The sequence below is a fragment of the Panthera tigris genome, chromosome C2, assembly GCF_018350195.1.
Source record: "Panthera tigris isolate Pti1 chromosome C2, P.tigris_Pti1_mat1.1, whole genome shotgun sequence".
Classification (NCBI taxonomy): domain Eukaryota; kingdom Metazoa; phylum Chordata; class Mammalia; order Carnivora; family Felidae; genus Panthera; species Panthera tigris.
This window is the reverse complement of record NC_056668.1, coordinates 20,004,945-20,030,474: the sequence shown is the minus strand read 5'-3', so window position 1 is coordinate 20,030,474 and position 25,530 is coordinate 20,004,945.

The window sequence follows — 25,530 nt, the reverse complement described above, 5'->3', positions numbered from 1 at the left end:
CCTGGCATATGAAATTGTGGCATTGCTAAAGACAATTCCCGAAGGCTTTATTTTTTTCTTTATTCCCAAAGGCTTAGCTTAAAACCTTTTTTTTTTTATATATATATAATTTCTGCTTCTGTAGTTTAGCCACAATTCCCAAATGGGGTTTTTAAAGTGTCCAAAAAGGAATATGATTTGGAAGGCTGTAGTTAAACTACAGTTTAGGTTTAGGTTAAACTACAGTTTAACCTGCAAAAAAGAAAACTATGGGTGTTATGGAGACTTGTTTATTCTCCCTCTCCCTTGCCACCCAACCAGCCAGACACCCACCCACCCATCCAACCAGCCAGCCAGCCAGAACCCACCCATCCACCCACCCATTCAGCCATCCAACCATCCATCCAGCCAGCCAGCCAGCCAGCCAGCCACCCACCGATCCAACCAGCCAGCCAGCCAGCCACCCACCCATCCAACCAGCCAGCCAGCCAGCCGGCCACCCAGCCAGCCAGCCATCCAGCCACCCAGCCACCCAGCCACCCAGCCACCCACCCATTCAGCCATCCAACCATCCATCCAGCCAGCCAGCCAGCCACTCAGCCAGCCAGCCAGCCACCCACTCACCCACCCACCCACCCAGCCAGACAACCAGCCAGACAGCCAGACACCCACCCATCCACCCACCCATTCAGCCATCCAACCATCCATCCAGCCAGCCAGCCAGCCACCCACCCACCGATCCAACCAGCCAGCCAGCCACCCACCCACCCACCCACCCAGCCAGTCAGCCAGCCAGCCAGCCAGCCAGCCAGCCACCCACCCACCCACCCACCCATTCAGACATCTAACCACCCATTCAGCCAGCCAGCCAGCCAGCCATCTACCCAGCCAGACAGACAGACAGCAAGACAGACAGACAGCCAGACAGCCACCCACCCACCCATCCATTCAGCCATCCAACAACCCATTCAGCCAGCCAGCCAGCCAGCCAGCCACCCACCCACTCATCCACCCACCCACCCAGCCAGACAGACAGACACCCACCCACCCACCAACCCATTTAGCGATTCAACCACCCATTCAGCCAGCCAGCCAGCCACCCACTCACCCACCCACCCACCCAGCCAGAGAGCCAAACAGCCAGCCAGCCAGCCACCCACCCACCCACCCATTCAGTCATTCAACCACCCATTAAGCCAGCCAGACAGACAGACAGACAGCCACCCACCCAGCCAGCCAGCTAGCCAGCCAGCCACCCACCCGCCCACCCATTCAGCCAGCCAGCCAGCCAGCCATCCACCCAGCCAGCCAGACAGACAGACAGACAGCCAGACAGACAGGCAGACAGACAGCCAGACAGCCACCCACCCACCCATCCATTCAGCCATCCAACAACCCATTCAGCCAGCCAGCCAGCCAGCCAGCCACCCAGGCAACCAGCCAGCCAGACAGACAGCCAGACAGACAGACAGACAGACAGATAGCCACCCACCCAACCACCCATTCAGCCATCCAACCATCCAGCCACCCACCCAGCCAGCCAGCCACCCACTCACCCACCCACCCAGCCAGCCAGCCAGGCACCCACACACCCACCCACCCATTCAGCCATCCAACCATCCAGCCAGCCAGCCATTCAGCCATCCAACCACCCAGCCAGCCAGCCAGCCAGCCAGCCAGCCAGCCACCCAGCCAGCCAGCCAGCCAGCCAGCCAGCCAGCCAGCCACCCACCCACCCAGCCAGCCAGCCACCCACTCACCTACCCACCCACCCAGCCAGACAGCCAGCCAGGCACCCACCCACCCATTCAGCCATCCAACCATCCATCCAGCCAGCCAGCCACCCACCCACCCGCCCACCCAGCCAGCCAGCCACCCACTCACCCAGCCAGCCAGCCAGCCAGCCAGCCAACCATCCCTCCATCTATACATCTCTTTAGCTCTCAATCTATCCTTCTATTTGCTTAGATGATGCTAAACATATTATTTAGTCTATTTTCTATTAGTAAAAAGAAATAGGAAGAGCCCTCACTCATTTAGAATAGATAAAAGTAACTATAGGTTAAAAGGACACTAATAATAAATGCTTTAGGTTAGAAAGAACAAATAAATTGCTTTCCTTTAGAAAGTGGCTAACATACCAATCTAAGAAAATTTCTCTGAAAATATAAGATCCTTACAAATTCTTTCAGGGAAGTTCTCAGTGTTATGAGAGAGATTATTAGTAAGCTGGATACAAAAAGGGAAACAGCTTAATGCATCTAAAAATGGTAGTCATTATCTACTTTTAGTTTCTTCTTTTTGTGTACTGAGTATTTTTTATTAGATGGAAATGATATTATTAAATCTTAAAATTAACCTCCAGAAAATGAGCCTCTGAAATTTCATCTTATTAATTTTTTTAAGTTTATTTATTTATTTGGAGAGAGAGAGAGAGAGAGAGAGAGAATCTGTGCTGATGGCACAGAGCCTGCCATAGGACTTGATCCCACAAACTGTGACATCATAACCTGAACCAAAATCATGAGTCAGACGCTTAACTGACTGAGCCACCCAGGTGCCCCCATCTTATTAATTTTTCATCTAAGTATACATTTAAAAATGTTTCACATATTACTAGTATTATTAATCCATGTTTTTCAATAAAGTTGAATATACAATGCAATATAGTCATATATTATACTATCATTGTAAACGAAATATTGGTAATTATTTCAGATCTAGGCACACTAAACGATACAGTTTATTAGGTACCTAGTACTTTCTTCAACAAAATGTAACTAGTCACACATAATTTGAAGACTTTAAAATGCTTTTTTCAAAAGCATAGGATTTAGCAGAAGATTCAGGTTTTGATGTCACTAGACAATGCAAAATTAAGTGACTTTAGTGACCGCTGAGTCGCAAAATTGGAGCCTGTGAGCACAGCTGATTCTAGAAATCTTTTCTAGAATCTTTTCTCTGCTCCAAGTAGCAATTAGAGAAAAGGAAGGATTAAAAATTAGATCATAATGAAACCAATCACCATCGGTGGCAAAAAGTTGGAAGGCATGCTCATTTCTAGCACTGTCTCACTTAGAGTAGTTTTTCTGAATCTGTTCAGTCCGTAAAAGGCTGAAGTATGATATCTGTGAACATATCATCAAAAGATGGTTATTTCTCCATGCCCTGCACGCATATTTTAAATAATAATTGGCTGAACCGCCTTGACTGAAATGCCTTAGCAGATGTTTCTGCTCTCTCTTTTGTAATTAAATATGCAAAGCTTATTTCTTTTGGCCTCTATGTTTCTTTGTTATTTACCACTTGGTGAAGTTTTTAAAATAGCCTGCCAAATTGAGAAGACCTGCTCTGCCCTGCATAAAACAACCCAGAGAAATGTTTAAATTTTTAAGCCCCCCAAAATGACTTGAAATTAATGATATCTGTTCCAAAAGAAGTCAATTGATTGCCCAAGTCACCAAAAGTTAATTTAGTTGATTCTGGAAGTTTATTGTTACTGAGACTGCTAATGCCCCCCGACCCCATCAATGATATTTTTTCCTAGGTTATATGGTTACTTTAAAATCCAAATTTCTGATGTGATCTGAGTTTTGCCTTACACTGAACCAGGAAACTATCTTTATTTCAAAGGGTCAGTGCTTATGGCAATGTCCTTCAGTGTAATACACTTTTTAATACGTATTTCCTTTAACCACTTTAGAGATATAATCTACTACTCAATATGTGAGAGTTTATAAGATCATATCCATTTGTGAAAGGCTTGTTAGGATTCACAGCAAACCACAAACACCTGAATTTATTTTTTCCCAATTTTTTTCTTTACACAGCATAGATTTGGTGGCTAAGTGAGTTCTCTGCTCAAACATAGCAGATTAACTAGTTGTTATGTTTAAATAAGATATATGAAAGAAACTGGAGCTCTAACACACACTTAACAGGTAAGATATGATTATTTTTGTTATAGGTTCACAATTTTAGAAAGTGGTAAGCCTGACTGATCTCAGTACCAATTAGTGTCAACATTCACTTAATTTCTCATCTGTCTCATTGTAAAATTTAAACCAAAATTCACTGGCTTTTACTTCATGGAGCTGTTATAATAATACATTTCAGTCACAGATATATGAAGTATTCCAAATTACTCAGTTCTCCAAGTACTTTAACATGTAATTTGTTTTTCTGTGCCTAGATGTGAAAATTCATTTGGAAACCAACAGATTTCCATTTTTTTAAGAAAATTAGATATATCACAATCAACTATAAGAGAAATACTTGGTTGAATTATCTATGAATGATTTTAGCTAAAATCTCAAATTTATTCCAGATTGAGTTTATATAGTTTTATCCTTTAATCCCATTTGTCAAGAAAAAATTAGAAATATCTCGACCTTGTATAACTTTTACAGGTAACCTAGTTAGTTTCACAAAAATCATCTGTTTATTTACTGTTTTTTAAAAATATGTAGTTATTGAACATACATTATATGCCAGATGCTGTAAACACCCTTTGTCAATTTTGTTATAAAGGTAAGTAAACAAAGCATCATTTGTCCACTTTTTAGATGGAATGTCTCTGAAAAACTGAAGAATTTTCAAAGCTCCCTACAGATAATATGTACCATTTCAGGATATAGAATCTTAATCCAGTATACTTTCCAATATAGTATGGTGTAATGTAATTCTACCGCACTTAGAAACTCTATTTTTCTTTTAGTGGCACAAAATATAGTTTTAAAATGTATTAATTTTATTAGGATTTTTAATAGTGAGCTACACTATTGACTTTTATACAGTAAAAACTAAATAGCTTGTAACTCTGATCATTCTTAATTTTAGTTTAAGAATCAAGAAGACTCTGGATGGAGCACGTGGGTGGCTCAGTCAGTTTAGCAACCGACTCTTGATTTCAGCGCAGGTCATGATCTCACAGTTTGTGGGATCAAGCCCTGCATCACTGTCAGCGTGGAGCCTGCTTGGGATTCTCTCTTCCCCTCTCTGACCCTCCCCTGCTCATCTTCTCTCTCTCTCTCTCTCGCTCTCTCTCTCTAAATAAATAAATAAATAAACTTAAAAAAAAAAAAAGAAGATTCTTAAGCAAGAAAATAATCAAAAAGATTTTACCTAACTGTGCATTTGAACCCAGACAAAAGATTAGATATGTGATTTTGATTAAAGCTTATTAAAATGTTTTTCTTTTTTTTTTAATTTTTTTTTTAACATTTATTTATTTTTGAGACAGAGAGAGACAGAGCATGAACAGGGGAGGGGCAGAGAGAGAGGGAGACACAGAATCTGAAACAGGCTCCAGGCTCTGAGCTGTCAGCACAGAGCCCGACTCGGGGCTCGAACTCAATGGACCGCGAGATCATAACCTGAGCCGAAGTGGGCCGCTTAACCAACTGAGCCACCCAGGCGTCCCTAAAATGTTTTTCTAATAAGTATTAACATTTATTTTATAAAATACACTTATGAGTGCCTTTTTTAATGTTTAATTATTTATTTTGAGAGAGAGAGAGAGAGAAACAAAAAAAGAGAGAAAGAGTGCATTGGGCATGTGCATGAGCAGGTGCAGGGGCAGAGAGGGAGAGATATAATCCCAAATAGGCTCCATGCTCAATGCATGAGCAGGGGAGGGGCAGAGAGAGAGGGAGAAAGTCCCAAAGAGGCTCTATGTTCAAAGCAGGGCTCCATCTCAAGATCGTGAGATCATGACCTGAGCCACAATCAAGAATCTGATGCTCAACCGACTGAACCACCCAGGCCCCCTGACATTTATAAGTGCCTGTTATGGAAACTAGCAGTTTCCCCTCACACACATCCCACATGCCCAGAGGTTTGTTTAATCCTTTCTACATATAGTTCTTCTGATTACTTCCTTGGTAAATCTAAATAACGTGACTAAATTTAATTAGATATGAAAATCCAAAAATATAAGCAAATATAATGTGTCATATATACATACACACACACACACACACACACACATATATGTACGTATATATGGATTTGAGAAAATATATCACGAAAGTAAGGTTGGTTTGACATTCAAGCATCAGTGCACTTTACTGCATTAACAGTAAAGAAGAAAATACTTTCGATGATGCAAAACATTGTCTCTTTAGCTTTGGAGATGCATAGATGGAGCAGACATCTGCACCAAGAGCTGTACATGATGTATTTTACCCATAAGTCTGATGTACTCTGATTTAACTGATTTAAATGATGCAATTTTAGATTGGGGAGATGAGGAGATTGAGATGGGATTTTGAACTAAGTACTAATGTTGGAATAGGATGAGGGCCTGGGGGCTTGAGGAGTGGTAAATGTATTTTGCTTTTGGGAGGGACAAGAATCCCTGAGGGCCAGAATGTGGGCTGTGTTAGGCAGAATCCTAAAATGTCCTCCATATCACTTGCTCCTGGAGTATATGCCTTGCGTAATCCTTGGGATGATGAATATAATGAGTTTTACTTCCATTTGTTAGGTTATTATATACGGTGCAATTGATCTTAAAACAGAGAGATTATCTGACACAATCACATAAACAGAAGTCTGACATAACCACGTGAGCCCTTTATAAACAGAGAATTTTATCAGGCTGCTTCCAAGAGAGAAAGTCGGATTCAAAGCGTAAGAAACAGGAGACACGCATTGCTGGCTTGAAGGTGGAGGGAATCAAGTGCAAAAGCATGTGGCCCAGAGCTGAGCGGCTTCTGATGATCAGCAGTAAGAAAACCGGAATCTTACAAATGTAAGGAACTGAATTTTGCCAATAAGAGTGAGCCTCTATGTAACAACTCAGCCAGGCTGACGCCGTGACTTCAGCCTTATGACATGAGCAGAAAACTCATCCATATCATTTTAAACCTCGGATGGCTGACCTCAGGGAGCTAATGATGAATGGATGTTGTTTGAAGCCTGTGGATGTGCGGCGATTTGTCAGGAAGCAGTAGAAAACTGGCACAAAAGGCTAACAATTTCCTTTAGTAAACTGAGAGAATGGGAACTGATTACTTAAAACCCATCGGTGAAGGGGAAGAAAGCAGCTGGTTCGTAGCTTGGTCATTGCTGTCCGGGGCACAGTCCTGTAGGGATTCTTGACCAGAGTTTTAAGAGTTTACCCTGGCTCCTCCTTTTCACAGTTCCAAAATTCTAATCTTTACTGTCTCAGTAATTTACAGTTGCCCCAAACCCCTCATCGCCTGACCAACTAGCCTCGTGCCACCTGCAAACATCTTGAGGGCAATTGGCAGAGGTTTGGTATTAGTTACTTCCTCTCCCGTGAATATGCTGGTCCTCAGTAATTTACAGTTGCCCCAAACCCCTCATCGCCTGACCAACTAGCCTCGTGCCACCTGCAAACATCTTGAGGGCAATTGGCAGAGGTTTGGTATTAGTTACTTCCTCTCCCGTGAATATGCTGGTCCTCAGGCTCTTGTCCCGGGGCCTAGACTCAGCCAAATTCCTGAAGGAAAATGTGGGGGAAAGCATTAGTTCACCTCTCCTTACGGTTTGCCTTTCTTTTGCAATTGTTTTCTAAAATCTTCTCTGCCTTAGCATTCCTCAGTTGCCTTGATAGAGCGGTCTTTTGTGTGTTCTTAAAACTCTTCTCCATAGCTGTGTTTGGCAGAGGCATTCATTGTTCTGTGGCAGACTACTACAACAAAACTCAATGTTTAATTTGTATATAAAAATCTATTCATTGGATAAAAAATCACAGTATTACTTTCCATGGGAAAGAGAAATAACACGTTGGTTAACAGGCAAACTGATAATGTCTCAAGACACGGTGCAGTTAATGCGTCATTCTTCAAAACTTTTCTCTGCCTCTGAACAAGGGGCATTCTTACACAATTAGGAATCTGGAGGCTGTTGTTTTATAGTTAAGCTCAGAATGTTTTATAGGATTATAAATGCTAGTGCGAGAGACTCTCAGACCCTCAACACCTCATATCCAATTTGGGGTCACTTGGCAACAGAACTATGACTTGGAGACCCCTTGAATATCCACCTGACCACAGACTGCATTTGGAATCCTTTCTCTTTCTTTTTTGCTTTCTTTGGAGAAGAGGGAGAGGGGCAGAGAGAGACGGAAGGAGTGAGAATCCCAAGCAAGCTTAGCACTGTCAGTGCAGAGCCTGATGCATGGCTCAATCTCACCAACTGTGAGATCATGACCTGAGCCAGGATCCAGAGTCAGAAGCTTGGGGCACCTGGGTGGCTCAGGCAGTTAAGCGTCGGACTTCAGCTCAGGTCAGGATCTTACGGTTTGTGAGTTCAAGCCCTGTGTTGAGCTCTGTGATGACAGCTCGTAGCCTGGAACCTGCTTCAGATTCTTTGTTTCCCTCTTCCTCTGCTCCTCCCCCACTCATGCTCTGTCTCTCAAAAATAAATAAACCTTTTTTTTTTTTTAAAGCTTAACCGGAAGCTTAACCGACTGAGCCACCCAGGTGCCCCGAATCCTTTTTCTTTCTTTCTTTTTAATATGACATCCTTCTTTTAAAAGAAATATTCCACATATCAAATAACATTAACGACAAACAAGTGTTGTCAAAAATGTGGAGAAACGGAAACAATTTGTGCACTGTTAATGCAAAATGGTGGAGCTGCTATGGAAAATAGTACAGAAGTTTCTCGGAATGAAAGGGCGGGCCTACGCCGGCCGACTCCATCTTGTTCTGTGTCCTTCACCTTGACCACACCTCCTCCCCTTGAGTAACCCCCCCCTCACCTGCCTAACAGGACTGGGACCCTTCCCCAGGACCCTTCCCCAACCAATCGGCTGAGGCCATAGCCATTACCTCCCCAACTGCCCCTAGGCCCCAATAAAACCTTTGTCCTTTTGAAACACGCTCTCTTTCCCTGGTATCTCACCGCTGCGTCGGTGCAGGTAGGGGATTGAGCTCGAGCTAGCTGAATAAAGGCCCTTTGCTTTTGCATCGGACTCGGCTCCCTAGTGGTCTTTGGGGATCACGAATTCTGGGCATAACAGGAACATTAGAAATAGAACTACCATGCAATCCATCAGTCCTGCTTCTTGGATTTATCCAAAAGAGTTGAAATTAGAATCTCTCAGAGGTATCTGCACTCCTATGTTCATTGCAATACTATCCACAGAAGCCAAGATGTGGAAATAACCAAAATGCCCATCAATGGATAAATGGGTAAAGAAAATGTAGTAGATACATACAACAGAATATTATTCACAGGCTTAAAAAAGAAAGGAAACCTGCAATATTTGGCAATATTAATGAACCTGGAAGATATTATGAAAAGTGAAATAAATCAGTCGCAGAAAGACAAATAAAGCTTGATTCCACTTATATCAAGTATTTGGAATAGTCAAGTCATAGAAGTGGAGAATAGAATCCTAGTTGCCAGAAGCAGGGGTTAGTGAAAATGGAAGGCTATTGTTTAACGGACATAAAGTTTTCATAATGCAGGATAAATAAGTTCTAGAGATTTGCTATACAACAGTTTGCCTATAATTAACAATATTGCATTATACATTTAAAAATGTGTTAAGAGGGTGGATCTCATGTTAGGTGTTGTTAATACAATAAAAGAAACATAAAATTAAAAAAGAAAACATTGTAATTAAAAAAAAAATGACCGTTCATGCTTTTTATTGACAAATGTCAGGATGGCGTTCTGATTAAATCAACAACACAACTTGCTGTGTAATTTTGGTGTCAGATAGCTCACTATTTTGTAGAATTCTTTGGCAGGCCACCCCTAAATTATTAGGTGATATTTTTCTTTTTTTTAGCATTTATTAAATATTTGCTTCATATTATATATCACCAGCAATTTTATTGCCATGTCCTTATCTAATTCCTATATAAAAGCTGTATAATATCAGAGAAACTATTAAAAAAATTTTGGGTCATAGTAAGTAATTTTGGGTCATAGTAAGTAACAAATGTTCTTTTCAACTTCTCTTTTTCAACTACGTAGAAAAATTCAGTGCATGAGTTTTCTTAGATCAACTTGTATATGCATTTTTTTTTTCTTTCACAGACCCTCTGAGAGATCTCTAAGCCTGTTGGGACCAAGAACTTACACGACTTCCACAGAGGAAAAGGGGAAGTATGAAGAAGCCCAGAAAAGAATGGGGAGGAGTATTTCTAGAAAGAAAGAGTAGAAATATTTGCTCATAAATCCAGTTAGCAAAAAAAAAAAAAATCCCATAAACTTACAACGCCCTCTTTTTACCACTTATAAACAGTAACTTTAAGGCAGGAAGTGACTTCTCTGTTTCTTTAATGGAGAGTGAAATGTTAATTTAATGTATTCATAAGAGAGTTTTACTTAAATTTAATTCAAGCTAAGGAACAAATTATGACCACAATAAGTGCAACAATAATAGTGATAAAAAAAAAGCAATGCTCACTAATGTTTATTAATTATATTACACTTTGCTTAGCCTTTACTTGCATTTACTCGGCAAACTCTCAACACCAATAATTTTAATCCATACCCTGAGTAATGTAACTGAAACTTACACAAATTAAATAACTTTCCTAAGGTCACTCTGAAAGCACGCCCCGAGGGCTTTATGAAGTTGAAACTAGAAGAAATAAAGCTTGTTTTTCAGAGAACTGTTTCTCCCTACTCAGCTATTATGTCTTTTTAGACCCCACTAACAAATCCATTAGCAGTCTTTGCAGAAGCCTCTGCAGCCTATGAACAAGCAGGACCCTGCATTCCTTCCCCAAGGTAACGGGCCCAAGACCCCATCCAGTTTCTACTAGCTCTCAGATTGTGTCCAGAGCCCCTTCTCCTTGTCCTAATATAACTTCCTGATACCAAGGCTGCGTTTGCTTTGTTCTGGTCTTAAGTGTCTCCGGAAAGTGAACACGGGATGTATATTACACATATGTCTGCCCAATGTCCGTGCTCCATCTTTCCTCATGAATAGTCATAAATTTCCCTGCTCTTTTCATCAATTGTATGTGATCTCCTCTCTTGAATTTCCCCTTTAAGAACCTCACTCTTTCACCTGGAATCAGAAATGGTCTTTGGACATCAGTCAGCCATTTGCCTCCGGTTGCTGGCTTTCTAAATAAAGCAAATTTTCCTTTCCATCAACACTTGCCTCTCAAGTACTGGCTTTCAAGCAGTGAGAAGCTAAACTGAGTTTTGGTAACAACTCGAGTTGAATGTGGTATTGAAGAATTCTGTAGACACCTGACCCTAACAGCACAAAGGCTAGCATATACTCGATCTTCACCACAATTTGCCAATATGGAAACCCAACAATAAGAATAAAACACATATTGTCCCTTTGAAATGTAAATACTATGCAAGACAGTTTCAACATTGAAGCACATATGACTTTAGAAGTCAGTGAAGATCTTTAGAGCCTTCTAGTGTGGAAAAGCTAAGCTTTAGCAATTGCAACATTTTAGATTTAGTTTAAAAATCCCTATAATGGGGGTTCCTGGGTGGCTCAGTTGGTTGAGCATCCAACTTTGATTTTGGCTCAGGTCATGATCCCAGGGTGATGGGATCAAGCCCCACATTGGGCTCTGTGCTGAGCATATCACATGCTTAAGATTCTCTTTCTCCCTCTGCCTCTCTCCCTCACTTTCTCTGTCTTTCTTTCTAAAAAAAAAATAAATAAATAAATAATAATAAATATATATATATATATATATATATATATATATACATACATATAGATGCCTATAATGAATATAAAATCAAAATAATTATCTTTCTTGTGGAAATAAATATACTGTCAAATATGTCTTCATGCCTGGGATATTTTTACCACGTTAAAAAGTACCCTGCCAATAATGCATTGGACTTTTTTCCTTAAGGATGTAGGGAACTTGCAGATTTCAAAGGGACAAATAGAAGATTATGAGTTGTAAAATTGGGAAATAGCCACAGCCAACACCAAAGTTAGAAGTCTGCAGCTCTTTCAAAAATTGTGTAAATTGCATATTCGCTTCATTTTTTTTCTTTTTTAAAAAACCCCCCTCAATGATATTGCTTGTTTCTAAGAATCAGAAAGATCAAGGGCACTGTGGCTTTGATTTGTGTTTCCCTGATGATCAATGACTTTGAACATCTTTTCCTGTGCCTATTGACATCTACGTGTCTTCTTTGGGAAAATATCTACTCAAGTCACTTGCCAATTTTTTCAGGGTCTTTAAATAATAAGTTATGTAGGTTCTTTATTTATTTTAGATAGTCACCCCTTTGGGGATAAGATATCTGTCAGACTGGCTGTTATCCAAAAGGCAAAACAAAACAAAACAAACACCCAAAACCAAGAGTTGGTGAGGAAGTGGAGAAAAGGGAACCCTTATACACTGTTGGTGGGAATGTAAAGTGGTGACCACAATGGAAAACAGTATGGAAATTCTCAAAAAGATATCTGCACCTCTACATTCATTGCAGCATTATTGACAATAGCCAAGATATGAAAACAATCTAAATGTTCATCAAAGAGATGAATGGACAAAGATATTATGCACACACACCATGGACTATACACAACTACAAAAAAGAATGAAATATTGCCACTTGTGACAACAGGATGGCTTTAAAGGGCGTTATGCTACATAAGAAAGTCAGCCACAGAAAGACACAAAGGGTATGATTTCACTTGCATATGAAATCTAAAAAACAAAATAAAACAGAAAGAGACTCATAAATATAGGAAACAAAATGTTACCATAAAGGGCAGGGGTTGGGGGGAGCTGAAATCGGCAGAGTGTTAAGAGGTACAAATCTCCTGTTATAAAATCAATCAGGAGATGTAATGCACAGTATAGGGACTATAGTCAATATTGTAATAACTTTGTATGATGACAGATAGTAACTAGACTTACCATGAGAATCATTTTGTAATGTATACAAATATTGAAAAACTATGATATACACCTAAAATAATTGTGTTATTGTATGGAAGCAAAAAAAAGCATCAGGGTAAATCCTGATGTGAATGACTCTGCGGATAGAATATTTGTCATCTCCGAGAGTTTGTCAGTTTGAGTGAGTGATTGATTATGTTACTCAAGGTCAATGAGAGACAACACAGTGCTCGTTGATAACATTCATACATCTATAGCTTTATTTGCTCACAAAGAGTTGAACTCCTGGTCTCAGGCTAAATTAGGCATATCTCTAATAGATTATTTTGAGTTTTGAATAGATTCATGCTCTTTATTAAATGGAGCACAAGTTGCATTATTCTGTCATCCATTGCAAATATATTACAAAAAAAAAAAAGTGGTCCCTAGTATAGTAGATAGCATTTTTTTTTAATTTAAAAAAAGTTAACATCTTTATTGGGCTATAGTTAGTAGATAAAAAACACACACATGTTTAATATATAGAATTTAATGAATTTGGATGTATGTGTACCTCCATGAAACCATTATTATAATCAAACCAATAAACATATCCATTACCTCCAAAATTTGTGATCTCATTTTTTGTGCCAAGAATGCTCAACATGAGATTTAGCCTCTTAACAAATTTTTAAATAAACAATACAGTATTTTTCAGTATAGGTACTATGTTGTTCAGCAGATAGCTAGGAATTATTCATCTTGCACCACAGAGATTTTATACCTAGTGAACAACAACTCTTCATTTCAGCGATCCCTCACTCCCTGGCAACCAACGTTCTCCTTTCTTCTACTAAAAGTGACTATTTAGATACCTCATGTAAGTGGAATCATGCAGTATCTTTCTGTGACTAGTTTGTTTCACTTAGTGTAACGTCTTCTAACTTCATATGTGTTACAGCAAATGGCAGGATTTCCTTGTTTTTTTAAGACTGACTAATATCCTATAGCAAGTATATATCACATTTTTTTTACCCATTCATCCATCCATCACTGGACATTTGAATTATTTTCATGTCTTAGCTATTGTAAATAATGTAATGAACATGGGGTACAGATATCTCTTTGAGATCCTGATTTCAGTTATTTTGTATATATACCCTGAAGTGGGTAGATTACTTTTCAATTTTTAATCTCTGTAATCATATCTTTAAAATGCTTCATAGAGGGGCGCCGGGGGGGCTCAGTCGGGGAAGTATCCGACTTCGGCTCAGGTCATGATCTAATGGTCCCTGAGTTCGAGCCCCGCGTCGGGCTATGGGCTGATGGCTCAGAGCCTGGAGTCTGCTTCTGGTTCTCTGTCTCCCTCTCTCTCTGCCCCTCCCCCGTTCATGCTCTGTCTCTCTCTGTCTCAAAAATAAATAAACCTTAAAAAAAATTAAAAAAAAATAAAATGCTTCATAGAAAAGAAAACACTCACAGGGAAAGAAATTCAACAAACTTCAGAAGAATCTGGTCATGTTTAGCCACAGAGCTAATCTTCAAAAAGCCATCTAACTTTAAATATTTAGTTTGTTGTATATGTAGGTGTTGAACAAGTATTCAATTCATATGTTTTATAAATTTGTGAAATGTACAATTATATAAAAGAAATCATTGCATTTGTATATTTGAACATTTGGCTGTCTTCTTGGCCTGACTACTGGGACAAAGAATATTTTAAATATAAAACATGTAAATAAATATCAATATATGTTTATTTTATAAATATGATACTTTAAATATAATATGTAATATATTATAAATATATAACATATAATAAACACATACATTATAAATGGTATACATGATTTATATACAATAGGTTACTTAAATGTTTATATTATATGAAAAAAATACGAATAGCATACAAGTACACAACATATATTAGATGATTTATGTGCTGCTCATTGAATTAATTAAAAAGGAATATTTCATTGAAATGACAAGAATTTAAATAAAAAGGAGAGTGGAAAAATTAACAATTTAATTCCTCAAATTAAATATGTGCCTTGGATTTTTTTTTCCATAGTGCGCAAAAATTTCTCACACCTGTCCCTATTAAGATCACTTCCAAGCCAGATGACTGAATTGAAAAAACCAGACTTAACTCCAGAGGAGCAAGTAATCCGTCTCTTCTTTTTACTTTCTGTATCAATGGCTCACAGAACAGTGCATTCTACAAGGTAGGTGATCAATATCTATTTGTCGAATGTATTGGATGAATTAAGTTTCTCATAAACTTCGGATTCTTACAAGTACTTATGTTTTGAGGCTCCTAGGTGGCTCAGTTGGTTAAGTGTCTGACTCTTGATTTTGGCTCAGGTCATGATCTCACGGTTGATGCTTCATAGAGGGGCGCCGGGGTGGCTTCCCACATCAGGCACTGCACACTGACCTCTGGAGCCTGCTTAGGATTCTCTCTCTCTCTCCCTCTCTCTTCCTTTTTTTTCCCCTTCCTTCCTTCCTTCCTTCCTTCCTTCCTTCCTTCCTTCCTTCCTTCCTTCTTTTCTTTCTTTCTTTCTTTCTTTCTTTCTTTCTTTCTTTCTTTCTTTCTTTCTTTCTTTCTTTTTAAAATCTGAGATGAAGTAGTTAAATCCTCAGGTAGATATTGGAAATAACTTGGAAATGGAAACATGCCCAATAAAAAAGAGTAGTAACTGAGCTGAAAATGAAGTTATTTTTCATCAGAGCACTCCGATGAGCTTTTGAAAGCATTTGCAAAGCTACAGTTTAGGTGAATATATACATAAAAGGGTAACAAAAGGGTAGCTAAATACTTTTAATGAATTTGAAAAATCGGTCGGCAATGGACTGAAGTTGAAATGCACAAATAGCAGGGCGCTTGGGTGGCTCAGTCGGTTAAGCATCCTACTCTTGATTTCGGCTTAGGTCATGATCTCATGGTTTGTGAGTTTGAGCCCCACATCAGGCTCTGTGCTGACAGTGCAGAGCCTGCTTGGGATTCTCGGTCTCCTCTGTCTCTGCCCCTCCCCAGCTTGTGCTCTCTCTCTCTCTCTCTCTCTCTCTCAAAGATAAATAAAAACTTAAAAAAAGAAAAAAAACTACACATTTGGTTAGAATCTGTCAGAGTGAATTGAAGGTTCCAATTTTTACCTTACGAGTTTGATTCATTTATTCTATAGTGCTAGCACAGAATTTCAAAGAAAGTGTTACGTCAATTAACTGTAAACAATCCGTGTAACTTTCATTAATATTTCCAACAAGGCCATATGAATTCTATTGCTAATGAGGTCAAAGTGTGCTTCAAAACCAATGCATCACTGTCTTCAAAAATGGGAGAATACCACAATGACTTCACACTGTATGTCAACTCATTGACTGGCTTTTTACAAACGTAATGGCTAGATAGGGGAAGAAAACATGGTGAAAACGGAGTAAAAATTTCAGTTTCTTCCTTTACATTGTTAGCTTTATAGAAACAATAAAATATCCACTTTATTCTCCTATTCTGGTAATAGAATTCCGAATCTCCATATTCATTATTGTTTCATAATAGAATAATGCTTCAAAAAAATTCTGTTAATCAGAAAATGGGTTTATGTCTCAGATTTAGCGAGACAGCAACCTGCCAGCGTATAGGAGGGATATTAGGAAAAGACAGAGGTTTTCTATAAAACATCAGGTCTGTCGGTGGATTCACCCTTTCATTTCCTTTATTCACTTCTTCTTCAGCCGAGTTTCCTATTTGGCCCAACTCAGTGAGACAGCACCTGTCATCTACGCCTGCGTGAGAACAGTATTTAAATTAAAGTTAAATTTGCATGCATGGCTTTTAGAGTTTCTGAAAGTCCTTTGCCTATTTCATGAGGAATTTTGATCCACAAGTAAAATTATTTTTAATATATATTAAATAATTGATTCTTTAATGTTGTGGAAATAAAAGTAATGATATTGATCTCAGGTTTAATTTCCTACTTACTGTGATGATTGCTATTAATAATCAACTCAAGGGTTTATTTAACCTGCTCGAATGGTCTCAAACATTGTCATTATGAAGACTCTTTCATGAGAAAGTATTTATATTTAAGAGATTGTGGGAAATAAAAATCACTCTTAATATTTAATTTTTGATTTATGATGACTGATTATTATCACAAGTTAACTGATTTTAAGGAGCTTTAATTGGGAATACTTGAATAGACATTGAATATATCTAACAAACATTATGCAATTGTAAATAAAATGTTCCATTAATTGATTCAACATGTATGTAGTAAGCACCAATTATGTTAATGTTGTGTTATATTAACAATTATATTAATTATTATGTGCCAGCTATGGTGGTCATTACTAGGGCACAACAAAGAATGAGAGATAGGACTTTTGCAAACACAAAAAATTAAACTCTAAGGGTTCCATTTCCTTTTCTTGTTGATTAACTTCTGTAACATAACAAAACAATTTAAAACCTAAATGGAAGGGTCGCCTGGGTGACCTAGTGGGTTCAGTGGCTGACTCTTGATTTCAGCTGAGGTCATGATCTCATGGTTCAGGAGTTCGATCCCTGCATTGTGCTCTGTGCTAACACTAAAGAGCCTGCTTGGGATTCTCTCTCTTTCTCCCTCTCTCTGCACCTTCCTTGCTTGTTTTTTCTCTGTCCCTAAATAAATAAATAACCTTAAAAAAAAAACAAACCTTAAATAGAAAATATGTGGATTAATATTGAAACTCTTCTCAGAAACACTATTAAATTTCATTGAGAAGAAGGGGCATCTGGGTGGCTCAGTCGGTTGAGCGTCTGACTTCGGCTCAGGTCATGATCTCACAGCTTGTGAGTTCAAGCCCCGTGTCAGGCTCTGTGCTGACAGCTCGGAGCCTGGATCCTGCTTCAAATTCTGTGCCTCCCTCTCTCTCTACCCCAACCCACTCACATTCTGTCTCTGTCTCTCTCAAAAAAAAAAAAATAAATAAACATTAAAAAAAATTCACTGAGAAGTAACAAATCCCAAATCTGTTATGTTACTACTATGTTACTATTATTATTCTAATTATTTTTAAAGAGACATGAAATATACAAATCATAATAGTAATAGTCATCAGTAGCTATTGCAATATTGAGAATTTTTTGCTTTATGTTACTTCTTTTAAAAAAATCTTCCCAATTTCTCACCCTCGGTAAACTAATTGTTTTCTCTAATTCTTCTTTAGATGTCAATATCATTTGTTGCATTTAGAAAAAATTTAAATGCAAAATTGACTTTTCCAGGCAAGACACCTATATGTGTACAGGCAGCTCTTAATTGTTTTCACATATTTGCTTAAATTATAATGAATAGCCCACTTAATTTTCCAGACTTCCTCATTTTTCAGATGGGTTGAGGGATAGTATACCATTGGAGTAGGAAGTGGAATAATATTAAAAAAAATTTTTTTATGTTTATTCATTTTTGAAAGACAGAGAGAGACAGAGCATGAGCAGGGGTGGGGCAGAGAGAGAGGGAGACACAGAATCCCAAGCAGGCTCCAGGCTCAGAGCTGTCAGCACAGAGCCCAACACGGGGCTTGAACCCACAGACTGTGGGATCATGACCTGAGCTGAAGTCGACGCTTAACTGACTGAGCCACCCAGGCGCCCCATGCGTTTTTTAAAGTATGGTGAAGACCCCCTTGTCTTCTTACACAGCTGTGTCTTTTAAACATTCCTTCTATGTTGGAACAGACGCGTCCTTGTTATGGAAAGAAATTGAAGAATCTTTCTCAGGATCTTCAATGGTAAAGCAGAATTTCTTTCTCAGAGTAAAGAGAAATTCTTCAATTATCTCAATAATTTTGGCAAAAATGTTTCATTCTAGATGATCAGGAAACTATCACCACATTTTTAATACATCCAACTGATAATTTTCCACCTTTTGATCCTATCTGGCCCTTGACATCTTTATAACAAGCAAAAAATAATTTTAACCTTACAAGTTTCAAAAATTCAACTGTACTTCTCGCTATTTAGTAAGGGACAAAATCACCCAACATCTACGTGATGTATTGAGATTGAAGAATAATACCTAGCTAGGTATTTGTAAAATTTCCAGGAAAAGGAATGCCCAGGATATATTTAATATTCAAGATTGATATCCCCATCAAAGAAGGAAATTAGAAGTTATTAAATAACAGACTAATCACCATTTCATACGAACTAGTAAGTGTTGAATTTGCATCCAAAATTAAGCTAATTAGTCATTTCTTTTAGGAGAGGAAATGGAATAATTGACCTGGATCTTGTTCTTGGGAGTGTGGGCCAAGAGGTTTTCACTTTACTCTAGTTTTCTTAACATTACTGACGTTCAATTTCACAGTTGCTATCTGAATTATATCCAAAGGTTCCAGAGCCACCTCTTTCAAGTGCATTTATCTTGAGCAACCTGCACTAGTTGGCTTGTTTCAGATGTCATTTCTTCTCTAGGGATGGGCCCAGATACAATGTATTGCAGACACATCAATATAAGATAGATTTTCTTTTCTCAAGGAATTTAATGTCTCATTAGGAAACTAAAAATATAAGAAAATAAATACATCTTTTGAAGACTACAATATATATTTACACATAATGGTGCTGTGTAGAACAGAGGGGAAAAAAACCATGCTAATGGAGAATAAATTATTGGAGGAAGAGGTATCTGAAGAGGGAGAAAGCATCCAGACAGATATACTATGGATACATTATAATATTTAAACACCAAAACCATTTAGTACTTATTCCTCAAATATTCCTATTCCCCAATTTTACTATTCAAATAATTTAAGTCAGAGTGTTACATTGTCTCATTACTAATTTTGTTATTATTTTCCAGTAGGTACTTAATTGATTAAATCTCTCCATTGCATTATATTAAATATAATGTATGCTTAGTTACAGATATTTAGGTAATACATATTTTGTAAAATTTTTATTTTCTTTGTAGATCTTTCTGTAGCAAAATGGAAGGTAAATATCGGTTCATATATTAAACTTTTAAGTATTTAGGACTGACATAATTTTTTTTAGTTATTTTGCTTCTATTGGAAATATTATTATCCTTGCTGTAACATATACAAAAATATTTACGTTTCATATTTTTGGACTAAAATAACAAAAATATCATGTTCAAAGTGTGTCACCAAAAGTAACATTAATTTTTCTTCTAGAAATGGAAATTTGTAAGTAATAGAAAATGTTATAAATTTCTTTGTCTGAAATATAGACCAAAATAATAATTTAATATTAGATATCACAAAAATAAAAAAGGAAGAGGGCAATTTTGACAATTTGTTTTGTGGTGGAAAGGACATCAGTCAATGGTATAGCCCTAATTTCATCACCCCCCCCAAAGTTGAGACACTACTTTCAAAAGAATAATTCAAAAATATTGTATAGTTAAGTCTTAAGTAAGTTTTGCAAATCTTATGTTAAAAATGAATTAGAATTTTTAATAGGGTAATAACTGAAGCTAACTTACAAAATGTTTCTGTCTTTTATCCCTCCCCCCTGCTTTCCCCCTTCCTCCCTCTTTCCCTCCTTCCTTCCCTACCTCCCTCCTTCCTTCCTTCCTCCTTTCTATTCTTCTTTTCCTTCTTTTCAAAAAAACCCAGTGAGTGAGCATAATTTCATTGAATAATTATGTTCTTAAGCAAGGGCATCATGTTTCTTTGTACCTTCTGCTCAGTGGTATCATAATATAATTTTTCTCTATATGTTATTTTAAAAAAGTTTTGTGGGGCACCTGCGTGGCTCAGTCGGTTAAGCCTCCGACTTCGGCTCAGGTCGTGATCTCACGGTTCATGGGTTTGAGCCCTGTGACCGGCTCTGTGCTGACAGCTCAGAGCTTGGAGCCTGCTTCAGATTCTGTGTCTCCCTCTCTGTCTGCTCTTCCCCCACTCATGCTTTGTCTCTCTCTTAAAAATAAATAAACATTAAAAAAATTTTAAAAAAGTTTTGTGTAATAAGCAGATTGTAAAGAAATGGCCTTCAATATCACTACGTGTTGCTTGGACACGAGCCCAACAAGGAGCATGAATTATTCCAGTCTAGAGGCCTGACGTCCCATCTCCCAAGGGTGGCAAAGCTGATTCATAAACAACTTTTAGCTATTTCTTACAATCCCCCAGGTTTCCAGGTGCTGATTACAGTAAACCTTAATTTAGAAGCAGAATTCGTCCCAGAATCATGCTTGTAATCCAAAGCATTCGTATATCAAAACAACTTTCAAGAACCATTGGCTCAGTTTTGATCATGTGACGTTTGGCATAACATACTATTCATATTGCAAGACGTTGCTCACTTATCAAGTTAAAGTTAATTAGGTATGTTTGCTCATCTTGCAGAACACTACACTGGCAGAACAAGTTACTCACCATCCAAGGTTTTACTGTATCTAGATTTCCCAGCCAACTCATAAAGACAACTGATACACCAGATCTGTATTTCCTGGTTCCTACACTTAAGATTGTTCTTTTTATGCTTACCCTTCAACAAGAGGATGCAACAGAGGTATGGAGGCTGGAAGACCTCTTGGCTTGTAACTGTTTTCTATGAACCTATCCCTTTCCCATGCCACATAATCCGGAAAACGTCCTGCTGCACATTATGGGAAGACTATGAAAGAGCTCATCTTGCATGAGAAGTATATACTCATTAGATATCACAAGATATTATATACACTTTAGACATGTAAGGCTTAACAAAAGAGTAGTTATCAAAAGTATATTGTAGGGGCGCCTGGGTGGCGCAGTCGGTTAAGCGTCCGACTTCAGCCAGGTCAAGATCTCACGGTCCGTGAGTTCGAGCCCCGCGTCAGGCTCTGGGCTGATGGCTCGGAGCCTGGAGCCTGTTTCCGATTCTGTGTCTCCCTCTCTCTCTGCCCCTCCCCCGTTCATGCTCTGTCTCTCTCTGTCCCAAAAAATAAAATAAACGTTGAAAGAAAAAATTTTTTAAAAGTATATTGTAAAAAAAAAGTGTGTGCTATACATAGAATAACTGAATACACAGGAAAACTATTTGATTAGAAATTTAAACTTAGGATATATATAAAAGTAGTATACACATAAATGTCTGGGAATACTGATAAAAGTAAAACCAAACAAATAGAGCTTCTTGTAGATCCCATTTATGTGTCATATCTTCTCCCCATTCTTGGATTTTCTGGGGCACATCTGCCCCCTGAGCCTCAGGGGCTCAATACTGAGCTTTGTTCATCAATGTCCAATGTCTCATCTCTATGTTAACCTCTACTAGGGTGAAAGCCAGACTTTGGGAGAACCTATAGAGACACTATGGGGACCCAGCACAGCAAGCGCCATCGTCAGACCCCAAAGGCTAAACTTCCTCCAGGACTTCCAAATCCTGTTGAGGTACTACTTTGCCTCCTTCCCTGCTTCATATCCCCTTTGTCTTCATTCTCTATTCTGTGATCTCTATTCTTTATTTCATAATCACAATAATAAAAATGTTGCCTTAGATTAAACCAGAGCAAAGGCAATCGATCCCAAAGAGGAACACTCTACTCTTTGAGTAGACCACACTGAAAATTCCCCTTCTGATGAGAAGGAGGGATCAAAGGCATTTGGGGCTTAAATTCAGGCTCTTCCTCCAAAATACTCACAACTCTGAAGTTAGAACCCCCCCTTTTTTTCTTATCAAAGATCTATCTGACTTGAAGGTAAGAATCCGTTTAAGTATTTCATGTCATAAGAAAACAGAACAAACTAGACTGTGTAGTCATCAACAAGAAATTTTAGAGAAGGGAATGAATAGTGAATGCATGTGAGAAGCTTTGAAATTGAGGAACACCTCAGTCAAGTAGATGATGAAGACAACACCAGCACATTTTAGACAGGAACTCTTGTGTGCCCCCACAATTCCCAAGCTTCCCTCGCTTTTCCTTGCCAACTTTAAAAATCACATAAAGATGCTGAGAGGTGGGAGTGAAAATGTGATTCAGTCTAAGATTTAGTACCTTATTTGAAAGCAAATCTGTGTGGGTCGATTGCAAAGTTGTGTGGGCCTATTATTATCTATTCTAGATAACGAAGCAAGAGTCAGCCTCACGTTTCCTACTGAAAGATGAATGGCAGTGCTGGTCCTGGAGGTCATGCACAGTGTATGCCCAGACTTCACATCAAGCGCCTTCAGCTGCCCTGTGGCCAGTCAGCTAGAACTACCTGAAAGCCCCCCAAACATGCTCCAAGATATTGTAGGGGCTGAGGGTAGGCTGCCCCAAGATGGGCCACTTTGGCATGAAGATTATTCTCAGCTCAAAGCAATCTAGACCCTACAGTCTCAAGAGAAACTTTTGCCTCTCCCTTAATTATACAGAGGAACCTAAATTGAGGATTTTTCCCAGAATAAGGGTTATTAGTAGAGATAAATTTTATTCAAGTGAATACCTGTATGGCAGGATAAACATCTAAGTACCAAACGTCTGCTCTTGTTTTTAAAAAAATTTTTACGTTTATTTATTTATTTTAAGAGAAAGTGAGAGAGAGCACATGAGATGGGGAGGGGCAGAGAGAGAGAGGGAGAGAGAAAATCCCAAACAGACCCCATGCTGTCAGTGCCGAGCCCATAGCAGGGCTCGAACTCACCAACTGCGAGATTATGACCCCAGCCAAAATCAAGAGTGGGACCCTTAACTGACTGAACCCCCCAGGCACCCCAAAATATCTGCTTTTCATATTACTCTGTGAAATACATTCCTTCCTCTGATGTTCTGGACCCCTACTGTCTTCTCCTTTGTTCAGGATGACAGATATATCTCATTTTGTCTGACTGTCGTTGGAATTTCTATGTTTTTGTGGATTCCCTATACGTACACTATTAAATTTTATTTTCTCCTGTTAATCTGTCTCATATCAATTTAATTCCTAGTCCAGGTAGAAGAAACTTTGAGGGAATGGGAGTTCTTGCTCCCCAACAATACCACGCATTTACTCTTGCTTTCCATTTTACCTAAGCGTGTCTTCCTTAACCTACATGTGTCTTCCTTTCATTCATTCCACGAGCAGTTAAACTCATACAAACATTCACAAATTATCTTACAAGACACATATTTAGTGATGAATTTCTGATTTCCTAATCACATGATATTCCAGCCTCTTTTGAATGTTCATATCTCTTCCCACCTCATTTATGCCAATTCGCATTCTTAACCCTGTGGTACACTGGTTTGTGACTGTACCCTGTTCTCCTGACCCCTAAACTTTCCCTAGTTCCTAAACCCCTAAAAGACAGATACTGCCTCTTACTCAACTTAGAAGGGACATATTTATGCATCAGTTGCTTAATAAATAAATTTTGAATTATTAAACTTGTTAGAACCCAATGTTCTTCTTAATTGTACTAACATTTGTTACTCCTCCCTCATTTTCCTGTGTATTTCATTTTAATAATATTCTCATGTGTCTCCTGATGAGTATGTAAAAGACTAGCTTTTATGGTTTCTGATGACTTCCCTAATGTACAGAGAACTTGTTTCCTGTTCTTATAATTTTCTTAGGTTTCCTCAAAGCTTTTAACTGAGATACGTTCAGTGACATTCTAAACTATTAAGCAATATCATAAATAAATGTTCTTGAGAAATTGCATAAAATACTTCCTTTAAATCCACATCAATTAAAATGCAATATTTCCTATAGTTAGCAAACATTTAAATAATCAAAAGGAAAAGATTTAGGGATGAAAGTCTAAGGACCTTTGGAAATGTTTTTCTTCATTTGCCAAATTCTTAAGTATAAAAGAAATGCTAATTAATACAGCTTTATAGTAGCTTCTGAAAGCAAATGACTACACAGCATAAATAAAAAAAAAAAAAAATAAATAAATAATAACTATTAAGTAATGATAAACTCACGTTACATAAAACCATCTCTTAGTACAGAATACCAGAAGGAGAGCTATTTCATAAATCATTTTAAAAATAAAGGTTTCTTATGACTAGTCAAATTTCCACCAACATTTCAAAAAAGTTAAGTATTACATATTTGGTGTATACATACATACATCTGTGTGTGTATATATATATGTATATATATATGTATATATATATATGTATATATGTATATGTGTATATATATGTGTGTATATATATATATATATACCCCCACATACATACACATACACATATATACATACATATATTTATTTTATTTATATATATAAATACATTTATATACATAAATACATTTATATACATAAATACATTTATATATATAAATACATTTATACATACAGACATAGATGTATATACAAACACACACAAGTGTTCATTTTTTTGCTTGTGTATTGCTCCTCTTAGAATACAGGTGTGTGTGTGTGCGCGTGTATGTGGAAAGAGGATGAAAAAGCTATTTTTCTGGCTTTGGAAAATCATAGAGAAGACTTTTAAATATTTGAGCACTGTAAAATAACCTTGAATGATTTCATTATTTCAGGATATAAAATATTATCAGTCACACCTTCTTAGGGCAATATTCTCCATTAATTACTGATTTCCTTCAAACCAATATTTGTGAATGCCCATTTTTAATGCAGAAAGCATTGGAAGAGAGCTTGATATTTTTTGAGATTTATAACCCGTAATAACTTATATATTTGGTTCTAGGAAGCCTAAAAAATAAATAGAAGAGTATGTCATGTGGCAGTTATGCAGAAAACTTCAATTTTGATTGTCCAGGGTCCCTTTATTATATTATATCCCTGGAGGTTGTATTA